At 37.1% G+C, this 15438-nt stretch overlaps 1 protein-coding gene across 3 annotated transcripts in view; it reads right to left on the bottom strand.

Annotated features, from left to right (window-relative positions):
* The window catches only part of norpA (no receptor potential A), a 49293-nt gene that overhangs the window by 25643 nt on the left and 8212 nt on the right, over nt 1-15438 (bottom strand). For 2 of the 3 annotated variants that reach the window (XM_068302189.1, XM_068302188.1), the window contains exon 2: nt 12447-12497. The exons of the other annotated variant lie outside the window; for it this stretch is intronic. The gene's annotated coding sequence lies outside the window, so the exon portion shown is untranslated. The remainder of the gene's footprint in view (nt 1-12446; nt 12498-15438) is intronic. 3 annotated transcript variants of the gene reach the window in all.

Genomic DNA, 15438 nt, shown 5'->3' with positions numbered 1-15438 from the left:
TCCAATTCCAACTCTCCCATCGCGGAATTTTCTCAGCCAATTGTCAGATGCAGAAGAGTTTCATTCAGCTCTCCTCCTTTTCGGATTCTCCGCTTATCCATGAAAAATATGCCAAAAGCAAAGCTTTAACAAAAATACAAAAAAGGAAAAAAAACAAACGAAACGAAACGAAAAAAAAATATATATACGAAAAAGTTTCTATCGTAAAGTTTTTAATTCTGTGCACGCTTCGAGCAACATTGCTCGACTATCGTCGTCATCTCGCTCTCGACTGCATTCGAAAATGTTGGTTATTGTTATTGCCATTGTTGTTGTTGTTGCTGTTGCTGTTGTCCTTCATGTTTGCCGTTTTGCTTATTACTTTTTGCCGTCTTCATCCTGTTTGAACGTCCCTCGACTCACTTGAATTCACTCAATTCTCAGCCAGATACTCTCTCAACGAGACATTTCACATTTTCAAATAGTTAACAAGAATTTTGAGTGCGAAGTAATACTATCGAACAGGCTTCTCATCAAAATTATCATCAAAATGATTGTTAAACTCTATAATTATATTATCCTTTCATGTGTCAAGTGGATGAACGTTTCCACAAATTTTAAAGAATGTTGCGATTGATAGAAATGAAGATTTTAAACATTTAATTCCTTTGTAAGGGTATGCAATGTTTCGTTATACATTTACTGATTTCCTACATTATTTTACCCCAATGTTGCAACGCTTTCGGTTGTAAGCTGTAAGCATAATTTAATTTAAATACTTTTTAAGCGCATTAATTATACAAACACACATACATACATACATGTACATATACATATACATACAAAAAGTGAAAGACCAAGAAAAATATGGGAATGTAATTGTTTTCCATACAACTCTCCTCCCTTTCCCAAGTGCTTTGCATTTGCCTATCTAATAAGATAATACGCGGCGGCAAATGCAAAAAATAATCATAATAAACAAATAAATGAACCAACTAAATTGCAAATGAAATGAAATGTCGTGTGAAATGCTTTGTGGACTCCAATTCTGACTGATTTACTTCACTCTGCTCCAATGAGACTTACGACCCCATAGGCTCCCTGCCTCCCACCCTTTAGCCCTTTCAGCGATTAGTGTCACATGAAAGGGCAACATAACGGTACACAATAAATTGTATAAAGTGCAAAAATATTGCTGTTTATTTCATTTGTGAACTTATTGTCATCGTAATCATCAGCACCATCATCATCATCATCTTTATCGTCGTCGTCCCTCTCTCTCTCTCTCACACTCTCCCAAGCTCTGTGTGTTCCCCCTTTTAACATTGCCTGCTTAACCCCCCCCCATTGTATGTTGAATGTAGGGAAATGTGTGACGGGAACGAGATGGATAGGTGGCATTGTGTGTGTATGTCTGTGTGTGTGTGTGTGTGACCATGACTAAAGGCGGAGGTAGCAAATTACACAATGAAAGGGGATGACTCCTACCCACCATGAGCATAAGCACTCGAGTGGCAATGTTACCTTTATATTCTCTTTTTTTAAGCGACTTGAGCCGCTTACAATAACGAGACCTAGAGAGCGCTGAACAATGCTAAATGTTACCTCCGCCCACATTAAGGAATCTGAACAACAACAACAACAATCTGAAAGACTTGAGATTTCAACGAAAAGGTACCCATACCTTACAATTAATACCTTATGTCTACAAATGTACCTAGATTGGTCTTATAATGAAAAGAGAATGTTTTTTCAAAATATTTTAGTTTTTTTTGTGCGGGAATGTTATGTGGATCACATTAACTACTTAAATTCAAAATGTTAATATTGTGTATGCGTTTTCTTTTGTGTGTGAGAGAGGGAAAAGGATGGGTTATATTTCTTTTCATTCGCTTGTGTATTCTTCAGAGTTTCCTCTTTAGGCCTAATGTGTCTATAATTGCTTGATTGCCATCGGAAGAAAAGCGAAACTAAACGATGGTGATGGATTACACTGGTGGTGGTGGTGCGCAATACTCTAATTGCCAAGTTGCCTATGAGCTGGCAATGATTATTTGATTAAATGACAGCAACTAAGCTGATTATGTGCACGTAATGCAATCCCCATTTCCCAATCCTCACACACACACACACATCTAACTCGCATATGCCACAGAGCCATGGGCATGTCGCACTCAACAAAACGGCTAATCAAAATAAGTGGAGAAAGGGGCGGTTAGGGGGGCAGCAATCCGGCAGCTTCTATCTTCTCGATTGCAAATTGTCCAGGTCGGATATCGCAAATGGCGTCACTCTATTTGGCTTTTCACTGGCTGCCACGGCTGTTGGTGTCGGTGCCAGTTCAGGTGAAGGTTATTGCAAATAACCTGCTCCACTCACAATCGGATACTCACCACCACCTCTTGTCTATGTCGAGAGTGTCGGGGGGCTATTGATGTCCCTATCTGATGCACACGCACTCACTTACCACCCACTTGTTAATTAATGCAATTCGAGCCAAGCAAGCCGAGCCAGACTGAGCTCGATTCCAACCCGTAAATCCGCTGCACTTAATGGAATAGGAAACTAATTTATGATATTGATACAATCGAATGTCGACTTAATTTGACAGCTTCTGTTTATAAGCACTTAGTACACATATTATAAATTTAGTTGACATCAGTTATCAGATTCAGATTCTGGTTCAATTTGATGATCCAGGTCTTGGTCTAGTTCTACATCGAGTTCTGAAACTTGCTCCAAATCAGATATTTGCTCGGACTCCTGTTCTTGTTCTTGACTCAAATCTTGCTCCTCCTCCTGCTCCTGCTCTTGCTCCTGCTCTTTCTCCTGCTCTTGCTCCTCCTCTTGCTCTTGCGCCTGCCTGGTCAGTTCTTCTTCATATAGCCTAAGGCGTTCGTGAACCATTCCTGTCATAGTCTTGATAAAATCAATATCCGATCGAACCATAAGAACATGAGATTGAAATAAAAACATCATACAATTGACATCCACTATATTTTCACGCAATGTCGTTATCTGTCGCTCATGTTTCTGCAAAGCCTCGAGCAGATTGAAGCCGTGATCGTTGTTAGAATTGCAGGAGGACTGCTCCTCTTCCCTCTTCTCTTCCGCCGTGTCCACAGGAGATTCATTCTCACACTGGCTTTCCCTTACGAAGTTCCGCGCCACCCCAGCAATGTCTACTGACGACGATGATTCACAAACTTGTTCTTCGCTCATTTTGTATATTGAAAATTTAGAATTTCGAAACAAAATAAATTTTTTTTTAATTTAAAAGAAATTTTGAGTTGCTGTCGTTAGATCTGTACAATGAATGAACGAATTCCAACCCGTATGTCAACAGAGCAATTTACAACGCCTTCTTATATTGTGTTTTAATCCTAAATTTTATAAACTTCACAACAAATGATACAAAACTCACTCGAAAAGTCAGTCAGCTTTTGTTCCTTTGCACCACTTCAAGCTGCCTGCTGCTGTTTGTTATGACAAAAAAGATGATTTCTTGTTTACTTTCCAGCAATTGCGTAAGAAATAGAAATACAGGCCAATGGAAGTTGTGTTTGGACTTTTACCACGTCCGCATTTACAGAGTTACAGGTAAAAGTAGCCATTGACGACAAGTTGATGCCAATTGCCAGTAGTTTTTTAATTCATGTTCTCGTTTTCCAATAAACCGTTGGCTAATGAGGCATTTTTTCTATTGTTCTTCATGTTAAAAACAGTTTCAGCCGTAATTAAATCAATTCAATTCAATGCCACTCAATAATAAAGCTCTGAGCTAATAATGATTCATATAGAGTGAAACACAAAAGACATTAAAATCAAATGAATCCATTCGAACTGCATTGAATTGAATAAGTGTCAAATATTCAATGACATAAATCAGTTTGAATACATATTTGCTTGTACTTATCAAATGTCTTTACTTCGCAATCCGGTTAAATGAATGTCCATGAATTGTCAGATTGTCAATCCAAATGAATATTTTGTCAAGCACTTTGATATTCGTATGAATTTGCATGTATTTTAAAGACACAAACATATTTGTACTCTAATCAGAAATGAATGGAGAAAAATCGGCCAAGTGGAACGAAAATAAATACTAAAATCAATTTGGATTTGAATGCATTCAAAACGCAATAACTCAATCTCTTAGATTTCAACTCTTTAAATTTGTTTCCCTTTTATTTAATGAGTCTTATGTCAGCTCACTCAAATATACTTGAACTCGATATTCATTCATTGCAATTCATTTTAAACATTGTTTCCTGGAATTGGTTTATCTGTCATTCGAATTTTATAAAATGAAAAATTGTAATAAGAATCAAATACATCAAAATTATGCGGAAGTGATGTGGATTTCCGTTTCAAAGCCTTTCGGAAATAAGAACAGACCTGAAAAGTTATTTGATTTGAATATTCTTTATTTTGAATCAGTTTAAGAGCAACTGAAAGACACTGAAGAAAGTTCTCGGATTAATTGCAACTGAATCTAACCAGTGTTCGTTGGAATTTGTTTAGATTGCGACCCACTTATAATGGTCAGCTTGATAATTGTATACAAAGGTTTTTCCAAAACTCCCAAAATTGTTTGTATTAGCGGACTTTAAAACTAAAACTACAAGGACCTTAACTTGAATGCGAAAACTAATTGAAAGTTACATTTGAAGTCATTCACCTTATTGTGCTTAACGATATAATCGGAATAGAACAGACCTGATTGGCAGACTGATGATGACGATGAATCCGCTCATGTGGCTTTTGCTTTGTCGTCTAGCACATCTATTTTTAGGTTTTGCAGTTGACCTTTAGTATTCTGTGCTATCTGGGTAGGGAGGTGGATAAGTGAGTTGGTCGTTAGCTAGGTAGGTATTCACTAAGTCTACTCCAAGTGATGATGATGTCCTGCACGGTAATGATCTGTCCTTGTCTTTTGCTTGATTGGCTTAATTGGTTTACTTGTCTCTTGGCTTATTTGAATTGTTTCTTGTTATTTTGGATTTGATTTGGTTGCAATTGCCATACACTTATGATAACGTCTTGCACTATTTATAGTCTGTCATTTGAATGGCATCTCAAACCAAAAACCAAATTCGACCCACGCAGAGAGGGAAAACGCAAGACAAACGCAGGACGGCCTCGGGTATGGGTAAGTCGGTCTGGTCTGGGTGGCACATTTAGATGGATATTTGGACAATCGTAAACAAATTTCTCTTTCCCTTCTCCCCTAACACACACACACACACAGACACATTTCTGCTACACGTGGCGGACATTTTGTTTAGGTTTTGTGTCCGTGTGCATGTGCCTAATTACATACTGATTTATTTTTACTATTTCGCGCAACAAATTGCCAAGTAAATTTATATGATTTATTTACAAAACGAGACAGAAAGAATGTCTGACTTTTCCAACTACAAAGAGATATAATGATGCATTTTTTTTTGGTCATTCACGGATATACATAGATGTTTATTTCCACTCAGATCACTATTGAGACAGCAAAATAATGTATCAATATTTTGGAATTTATTCACTAATGATTTTTATTTAAGCAATTTCCATTAAAGCTAGTTAATTTCAGATATCTCATAAAAATTATGCTTCACATGCGGAACGATCCGTTTTAGTCTATGGCATTTTATAGAGTCTTGGAGAACAACAAAAACAAACAGACACACTCATGTTAGTAGGAAACATCTTGGACAATATAAAAATAAATATTTTAAATCAGCACAACGAGCTAAGTGAAATAAATATTTCCATTACCTAACGTTTCCATGAGATTCTTAAAAGTAAGAAATGATTGCCAGTTATTCAAAATTTGCAAATATAATCATATTTATTCATAAATTTAATAAAAGTTCATTCAAATTGTACGGAGTCTTTGCCAGGATAACGGACCGCATAGCCGATACGATCTGATCTGAGGTGTCTATTTTGGAATACGTTTGATTCACCAATGCCATTTGAAATTTTTATTAACCGTTTACCATCTATCTCTCCCCTTTTTCTCTTCCCCTATTTAGCCATTTCTTTTTATGGCATGGACCACTTGCTTTTATTTGCACATTTTTAATAGTTGGGTGAAAAAGTGTTTGATGGGTTAATAGTTGTTTGTGCGTGCGTGTGTGTGTGTGGCTGGAGAAACGAAGGGGGGTCGCTGGATGGAAATTAATTTGATTTATTTATTAGCTGTCTATTATTTGTTTATAAACAATAAAAGCCAAAAGAATGCGCATTTGAGGCTTATGAATATTTTAAGCGGCAAAGCAAAAAGGCAACAAACAAAACCAACCAACAAAATTATTTTTATGGCAAATATTTATCTAACAGCGTTTGAGGCAAAAGGCACACAGCGCTCTTGGGGCCAGAGGGGGATGAGCTGCAGAATTCGGGGGGGTGTGGAAAGCGGCGGAAGGGGGGTTGTGGGGTGCTGAGTTCCCCTTGCTGTCAAAGGCAAACAAAGCGTCGAGGTCGTTAATGTTGAAATTATTAATGTGCGTTAATTACGCTGCCAGTGGCGTGCCAGAAAAAGAAAGAAAGATAGACAGAGTGAGAGATAGAGTGCGAGAATCATGTGGAGGCGTGATCGACACACGGCAAATTTCCATCTGCGATTGTTTTTAATTTTTTCCATTTGCCCTATACCACCCCGAAATATTGAAAAGGTATTTTAAGTTCATCTCTAACGTGTTCTCATTACTGAAACTTACCCAAACTTGTACAGTGGGTCTAATCGTCGATTTTTTGTTCATATCGAAACGTTGCGTATACGTAATTATAAAGCTGCATTGGTACGACCAAAAGAAAACTTTTTGGCACAAATCTATATATAGATTCAACTTCATTTTAACATTACATGTGATGCGAACCTGCGCCAAATTAGTAATGGTCGACAAAAGACCAACACTTTGGTTACATATAAAACTTTAATAACTGGCCTTCAATATCCATATTTTACATTAACTTTCAGTCTAAGCGTTGAAAAACTACAAACATTCTACGCTTGACAAAAATTTCACGCTTGTTTTATCAAAACAAACCGCTAGGAAAACAACTAACTTGAAAATACGATAAAAAGTGCAGGGCTTAAATAATATCGATATATTTCCTTGATTCCTTACATATAGACAATCTACTTGGACCATCAAAATTGAGTTTTGTTGCCATAACCTTTTCTACTTTATGCCCAAAGGTCGACAATGGAGCCCAATGAGCACCCTTCAGAGAAGACACTGCGTATACGTTATTTCGAAATTGCGTTTGGTATTTTACATACACTTTTGATCAGAGCAACAGCTGACAAAGCAGTTGGCTTTGAAATTTCTTTGAAATCGCAGTGATTATCTTATAACTGTAAGACTAAAACAAAGTTTTGTTGGGCTCAACATATCTTAATGTCAATTACCTGTCCCTGAATTGTTTAAGGAGAATTATTAAGGTTTGTGACTTTGTATCGGTTTCGTTTTTGTCAAGTTTTTTTTTTAATTTTACACGTTTAATTTCAACTTTCTATCTCGTTCTCTCAGCAGGGCTACCCTCAAATTCTCTTCAGCCTCTCACTTGAGACGCCTAGCCAGGAAAACCAGAAGCCATTTTAAAACAGAAATTTTAATTTAATTTGAACAAAAACCGAAACAAAAAATAAGGAAACAACCGAAAACTCCTCTTTAAATTTTCTCTGCTTCGTGTATTATGAATTTCCCATTTTATTTAATATTTTGAGCAAGTTGTTGCTGTTGTTGTTGGGTAGGTGAAAATGAAGTGAGTAATTCGTGTCGCCGACTTCGATATACCATGCTCAAAGTGAAATAACAGATCAACTCGTCTGTTGACGCTGATGAAGAATGTATTTAGTTTATTGGGAAAGCATTTTTCTGTCTGTTAGATACATTTTGGTGACTTTAATATACCATTTCACCACATGGATGCATGGTATAATGAGGAAAAACTTAAGAAATTGCCAAGGCAACTCGATGGTAGAACGTTTTTCTTGTCGTGTTTTTTGTTTTCACATTTCTTTTTGTATAATCTCTTTTTGTGGCTCCATTCTTTCTCCATTTTTCGCTGTCTGTGGCCATAGAAAAAGGTTAAACGCATCGAATTACAAATGGCAAGTTGGATCATCATTTTGGGTCATATGGTTGGATAGATGGATGAATTGACGCCAATAAAGGGCATTTTGTCGTAGAAAGTTTTTGTGTGAATTTAATTGCGAATCAAAACAAATTATTTGCCCCGAAAAAACAGCGAACATTCTATTTTTCGGTTGTGTTTTTCGGGTTTTTTGTTTTTGTTTTAAATAAATATAATCAAATTTAGACGTGCTAGAAGTTAATGAGCGGGCCGGAAATCATTTTCAGCGCCAGTACAAACAAAACACAAAAACACAAAAGATAGCTGAGTACAAAAAAAAAAAAAAAAAAAAAAAAAAAAAAAAAACACAAAAGAAAGAAAGAAACCGAAAAACAGAACCAAAATCTGAAATAATTTGTGTTTTTCTTTGTTTTCATTGCGCTGCCATTTTCCTAAGTTGAGAGTAATTTGCTTTAAACTGAAGCACAGGCAAAAATTAGTGTGGCTGTATTCTATCGATTAGTGTGGCTGCATCAGTGAGAGGAACTACTTGTTAAGATACATATTAATGGAATTTAAATCGAATGTTGATTGGTTATCTTTAATCAAAGAGAATAGACGTGTTGATTTCATTTCTAATGATATTTTCCAAGGAAGTAAAAGCTCATAAAAAACACTTAAGATATTTTTCGTTGTGCTGTTGTTGTTGTTAAATATTGTAACGTTAACGTAACGTTTTATTATTATTTTATTACAAAGTTTGTTGCGTTGTTTTTTTTTTTGTTATTTTCTATCTCTCTTTTGGTTTGTTTTAGTTTTTCGTTCGGTTATGTTATGGTTAAGCTTATGTATATTTCATATTTTATGCTGATTTTCTTTTGAACAGGACATTTCTCTATCTTTATCTCCCTTCTCATTTTCATTCTTTCTTTTCCTCGCTCACACACACGTTCTCTGTCTTTCGTTTCGTTCTTTCTGTCAGTGTTTGTGTGTGTGAGCCTTAAAATGAATGCAGCACACTTGTGGCTCATGTTGTATTAATATAATCACTTTGGGGATTTTGTGGCTACAGCACACACGAACACACACAGACACAGCCATAAGCACACCCACACATAGACATAGACAACATCACTGACATGTTAAATAGATATTAAACTATGACTATGGCCCGTCCATTGCATACTTTTTGGGGTTGCCTTAGCTTAGTTTATGTATCTGTTAGTTTGTTGGGGTTTGCCAGGATTTTTGTTTTATTCATCTCTACCCTGTAGAGTTTTTTGGCTTGCCTGCTGCTTTTCTCCTGCATTCTGTTTTAAAGTTTCAAACAAAATTGAAGTGAAGAAAACAAAATTTATTTAAATTATTTACAATTAAAATGCATAAAATTTGAATTAAAAATCAACATATTTGCCATTTAGCTTAAATTTGATTATGAACTTGTGGCAGTCCTTTCACGTTTACGTTTACATAATACATTCATTATCATTTTTCGGAGTCAATTCTACCCAGGATTTGGAGGGTATTCAAAAATTTCGCTTTCGTTTCGCTTTGAATCCCATTTTTGTGTTGGCTTTACAGTGTTCCTCATTTATTTGTGTCTTGTTGTTGTTGCTGTTGTTTTGTCATAATTTCGGCATGTTAATTTGCCGGGCTTATGGGTTTTGAGTGGCGTGCCGTGCGTCGTTGGTATCCTTGTCCGACAAGCAACAACAACAGAAATACTCATACCCTTATAGCCACCCGCATTGTTCTCCTTTCCACTTTTGCCACGACCAAAAATAACACACACACACACACACACACATAGTTAAAGAGTGAGAGAGAGAGAGAGAGAGAGAGACAGAGAGATATGGCAAAGAGGAAGGGAAAAAGCGAGGCCATCAAAAAGCGTAGCACACATTTGTGCGTAGCTTATGTAATGCTTGGGCATCTGATGTTGTCTGCCTTGACTTTGGATTGGGTTTGTGGGTTGGGGTCGGTTGTGTGGGTATGGGGCTTAGGTTCGGGTTGGACCTGGGCATAGTGGAGGGGGCTTGGTATGAGGTGAAGTGAGGTAAGGAAACCTTGCTACGTGCACACACATTAGCTGCGCCACCAACCAATGCCTTCATCTCATTCCGCCTTACTTTCTCTCTCTCTCTCTCTCTCTCTCTCATGTTTGTATTTATGTACATACATACATATATGTGTGTGTGTAACACTCGTTTCCTACACACTAAAAAAAACGTTACATTATATGAAGAGAAAGAAACAAAAAAGCAACCTCAAAACGAAAATGGCCAGAACGAAATGCAATTATATTAAAAGAAAGCAAACAAAATAGTTACAAACGAACACACGAAAACGCAAGAAACAAATTCGTCAAAAATGAATCGATATAGGCAAAAATCGATGGTAAAGTATCAAAAATATTGTTTAAATCGAAGTGATACGTTGTCTTGATTTTTTTTAAGACCACGAAATCTATATGGACTGCAAAATCGATTATTTATAGATATAAAAACTATAATTTCTCGCCATTTCTCTCAATGTATGTGTGTTGAGGGAGGGGGTGGTAAGGGGGGCATGAGGTTAAGTGTGAGCTTAGCTTTTGTCTCGATTCAGTTGAGTGTTTTTCCTTCCTTCTTCCCTTTTTTGTTTTCTGTTTCATTTTCGTCTTTTTTTCGTTTTTATCCTATCTCCCTCTCTCTCTCTCTCTCTCTCTCCCTTTCTATCTGTATATCTATCTCTTTCTCGTTTACCTTTTTGGATGCAGTTAATTCTGCAGTCATGTCCAAGGTTAAACCATTCATTGTAACTTTCATTGGGGTATGAGCACGATGATGATCAGGCGTCAGTTAGCACTCGGTGGCTTTTTTTTCCTTTTTCTTTCTTCTTTTTAATGCTGATGACATCCATAGGCCAAAGCATCTCAAAGGCGACTACTGCACTCAGTTGGCAATCTAGCGCAGGCGGCGCATCTGATGATGATGATGATGATGACGACGACGACGATGACTAAGAACTAAGTAGACGACAAAGACGATGAGGATGTGGATGAGGATGAGGATGACGATGGGGAATGAGGACAAAATGAGTATAATGGCGTCGTCGCACACAGTTGAACACTTTGTTGACTAATGATTTACAAAATATCCAGCTGTGTGTTGCCGTCACATGCACACACACACACACACACACACGCCACAAAAAGAATCGAAATGGGAACGAGCTAAAGATATGACGCCGCTACCGCTCGGCTTTTGTCCTAGGTATTTCTATTGAAAGTAAATGGGCGTGGCAAAGGGGACGACGGCAAGACTTTATCTCTTACCACTTTGCAATGGGGTGTGTACCCCACACCCTCTCCCTACACACAATTTCTTAAAAATTATACGACCAATATGACAGAATGAACTAGTTTACCGTTCAATTGTTACTACGCCCATGTCCTGTTTAATGAAGGGTTGGGTGGACGGGTGGTGGTGGGAGACGGAGCGGGGATTGGCATGTGTGTTATTCAGCTTTTTATCCCGATATGATGCCAATTACCATCTAATCGTCTATGACTTGGATCATATCCTTTTTGTTGGTCTTCAATTAGAACTGCTCCAAGTGCAATCAAAGTCTGTATGTATGTACATGTGAGTGTGTGTGTGTGTGTGCTGGGTATGTGCCTAACTATATCTATTCACATTATTTACACAAATTCTCTCAAACTTAATTGGTGATGGCTCAACCCAGAACCAGCCTCAACAATTGTGGGCATAAGTTTTGGGTTGGTCTCCTACGCCTTCGCCTACATCGTCACCTTCTTCTCCTCCTGCCCCACTATTCCTATATTCATTTTGTTGCTGTTGTTTGCAAATGGTTACATGTATGTAGATGACATTGAGAGACAGAATGGTGAAGAACGAAGAATGAAAGGTGTGAGGGTGAGAGAGAGTGAAGTGCTAGGAAAATGTGAGCAATTAATTATTTGTCATTTGGCTCCTCCGGTATGGCTCTTTCCGTGTGTGTGTGTGTATGTGTGTGTGTCTGTCTGTCTCTGTCTGTGAGTGTTTGTGTGCGTGTGTGTATGCGAATAACGTGCAAATATCCTGAATATCATTTGAAGGCTCTTTAAGTTATTAGCACATAAAATGTATACATATTGTAATTATATCAATTGTTTGGTAGAATGGGATCCGCGCCTCAAAGTATAAATCACATTGTTTAAATTAACCTTTCAGCAAATTTTTGTGGGAAACAGCTCTCTAAATGGCACCAGTGCAGTTTCCATTTGATGGCCCTCCTCAGTCCATTAGTTAATTAACTATTTTGCATAACAATTAGTAGATAGATGGAGAGGTTCGATTGGTTTTATGGCCTTAAATCTAGTTTTATTTCAGCTTAAAACTTACCACAAAACTGGCTTTCAAATTGAGCGTCGAGAGCTTCAGATAGCCAAGGAACTGTAGAAAGAGAAATCGTATATAGAAATAATAAAACATCATACTGACTTTTTCTTTCTTTATTCTTTCATTCTCCACATTTTTAGCTCTCTTGATGAACTAGATTCTGCTGCTTCTAAAGCCTCTTTTTCTTTACTGTGATTTACCAATTTTAATTTACACTAAACTCAAACTTTTTTGAGCCGGTTCTAATTAAGAATGGAATCTACAACTTTTTGGGTCTTATCTACAAAATGGATAAACATAATACAGTTAAAATCACAGCTCGCAAATAACTGTTGACACTTTTCCATTGTCTGCAAATAAGTGTCTTTGACTGACACAATAATAAAGACTCAGACAGAAACCGTTCTTGTCGCGACTGACTTAGCTCGCTCGCGCTCTGATCGAGACAGTCATTTCTGTTTTCATTTCGCTCAAGCGAATGAGTCAATGCAAAGCGGTTGACAAAAAACAATTTAAATTTTAAAACAAAACAAAAAGTGCCGCTCAGAGAGAGATCGTCTCTAGAGAATCTTTTCGGTTTTGATACGAAGCAGAGCATATGAGAAAAACGATCAACTATCATTTGCGAGCTATGCTTAAAATAAAAGTTACTTAATCAAAGTAAATGAAAATAGAGGTTAATAAAAAAATATTGCCAAAGATTTTACAATTAAAGTATCGGAGGATTTGTGTGTATTAGCCCAGCCCCTCGCCACTTCACTGGCTCCCTTCGTTACTTTCTGGTTACTTTTGCATACGTACACTTACTTTTCTCTACACTGTGCACTCCTATGTATCTCCCTCCTCGCCAAACGGCACCCATCCGCCAGTTTCTCACAGAGTCCCAGGACTAAGTTCCCTCTGTGCTGTTTATCTCCTCAGCTTCAGTGAGTTGCGCACCACCGTGCACATTAACCTCTTTGTTAATCATTTATAAACAAATGCAAATAAAATAAAATACATAAGGCACAAGGCACAGCTCAGCACAGCACAGCAGAGCAAAAGCTGGAGAGAATCTGATGGCACGCTGTACTTAAAGCTGGGCAGGTAGCCCCAAATAACGACGACGACAACGACGACTATGCAAATAAAAAGGCAGGCAAATGAGCAGCGAAATGGCAAAACCAAGGCACCAAGGCACCCAGTCACCAGGCACCCAGCGCCAAGCAGAATAAGTAGAAAGAGGGCTGAGCTTAAAGCAAAAACTGGCACGCCCACACACACAAAAAGAAAGAAGAGAAGAGGGAAAACTGATTTAAAGCCCACACACACACAAAATGCTGAACTTTTAGGAAATCTTTTAATAAAAAGAAATCGTTATTCGATTTTCTAGAAAATATATCGTTAGTCAGAATGCCAGAAAACATTTGTCATGACTTTATTAACGTGAAAGTTTACTTCAAAGTTGTGTGTTTTTTATAACTAATCCATCATGACTATATGTTGTTAGCTTTAATTGTTGTTCAAAACTAAACGTACTCATAATATGCGGCTTTTGTGTTAAGCTTTTCCAAAACCTTGTACGTTACGTTCCCTACTTTTAATCTATCTATTTGTCGCCAAAATCAATTACTGGTCCATAGGGCATTAAATAGTTTTTATGTTTTAGTTGTATAAAGTGCTTCTGATAAACATTTTTCTATTTCTTTTTTTCTCATAACTTGAACAAATATTGAATTATTCAAAAGTTTTCTCGACTTTCATTGCAAATTGCATTTTGGTATCACACTTGGTCAAAAGGATATTTGCCTTCTTATTTCTCTTTCTCTCCTTTCATTCTTGTGGACTTTGTAAAAGTTTTAATCAAACGGTGTGGTGGAGAGGATGGTGGGAGAGGGGGTGGCAGGTGTTCCAATTTTCAACCTGCTTTCATATGCAAAAGATTATACGCCGCAGCTTCGTCCTGGTTTTTCCTAGTATAAAATGTAGTAGGAGTAGACCGCTTCTTTCTCTCATTATTAGTTTGATAATGATGTTTGCATTTGGTCTACCTGGCCACTGTCCGCTCTCCCCTTGTCCCAACACCTCATCCGTTTTCATCCCACCATCTTTACCCCGAGGGGCTAGCAATTTGTGTCCTGTTTACTGCTTAGGAGCAGTCATTAATTTGCCAAGCGTTGCCAGGGCATTCTATGTACATATTTTTATTTCGTTTCCCGACTAATGATATTTTTATTAAAAAACTATGCAACATATTTGAGCAAAGCAAAAAGGTAAAACGAATTCTCGACACCCTATCCCATTACCATTTCGATTTCTTCTGAAACAAAGAAAGGCATTGCTACTTATTTATAAACATCTGTCTGCCGATAAATATTATCTCTATAAATTATTAACCCAATGAGAGGATATTGTGGCATTATATCAAGTACATGCAGTTTGCCTATCAGCATTTACAGAATTCATATTTACAATAAACACGCCAGGTACATATAAACAAAATTTATATTACTTATTAATCGGTCGATAGCCCTTTTCTGACTGACAACAAACTTATTTATCAGTAGTGACGCCAAAGCTTTAGGGCAAGGGAAATGGGGATAACCCATTCGTTGTATCGATGAGACCTTTCTCGATTGTAGACGCGATTTTAACATACTTATTTCGAACATAACTAGCTTTCAAGTAGCTTCCTAATATTTAATCCTCTGTTTATTCTAAATGCCTTTTATTACTCTCTGCCTCTCAAGGGGCGAAAATTGACTTTGGAAACTAACAATTGAAAAAACTTCATAAAAATGATTTGAGTTCTTTCATTTAAACAGAGTAATAATTATAATAATTAGATTTCGACCTCTTCCAAATGTATCAAATTACACCGAACCGGCTAAATGGAATGGTTTAAAAGTTATAATTAATTTCACGTCCAAAAGGACATTGTCGATTCAAATTGGATACATATTAAAAGAAATAGTATACAAGCACGATAATATAATCATCTATCACTTCTAGCTTC

This window comes from Drosophila tropicalis, unplaced genomic scaffold (genome assembly GCF_018151085.1).
Source record: "Drosophila tropicalis isolate 14030-0801.00 unplaced genomic scaffold, ASM1815108v1 contig_952, whole genome shotgun sequence".
In the NCBI taxonomy this organism is placed as follows: domain Eukaryota; kingdom Metazoa; phylum Arthropoda; class Insecta; order Diptera; family Drosophilidae; genus Drosophila; species Drosophila tropicalis.
This window is presented reverse-complemented; position numbering and strand designations above follow the sequence as displayed.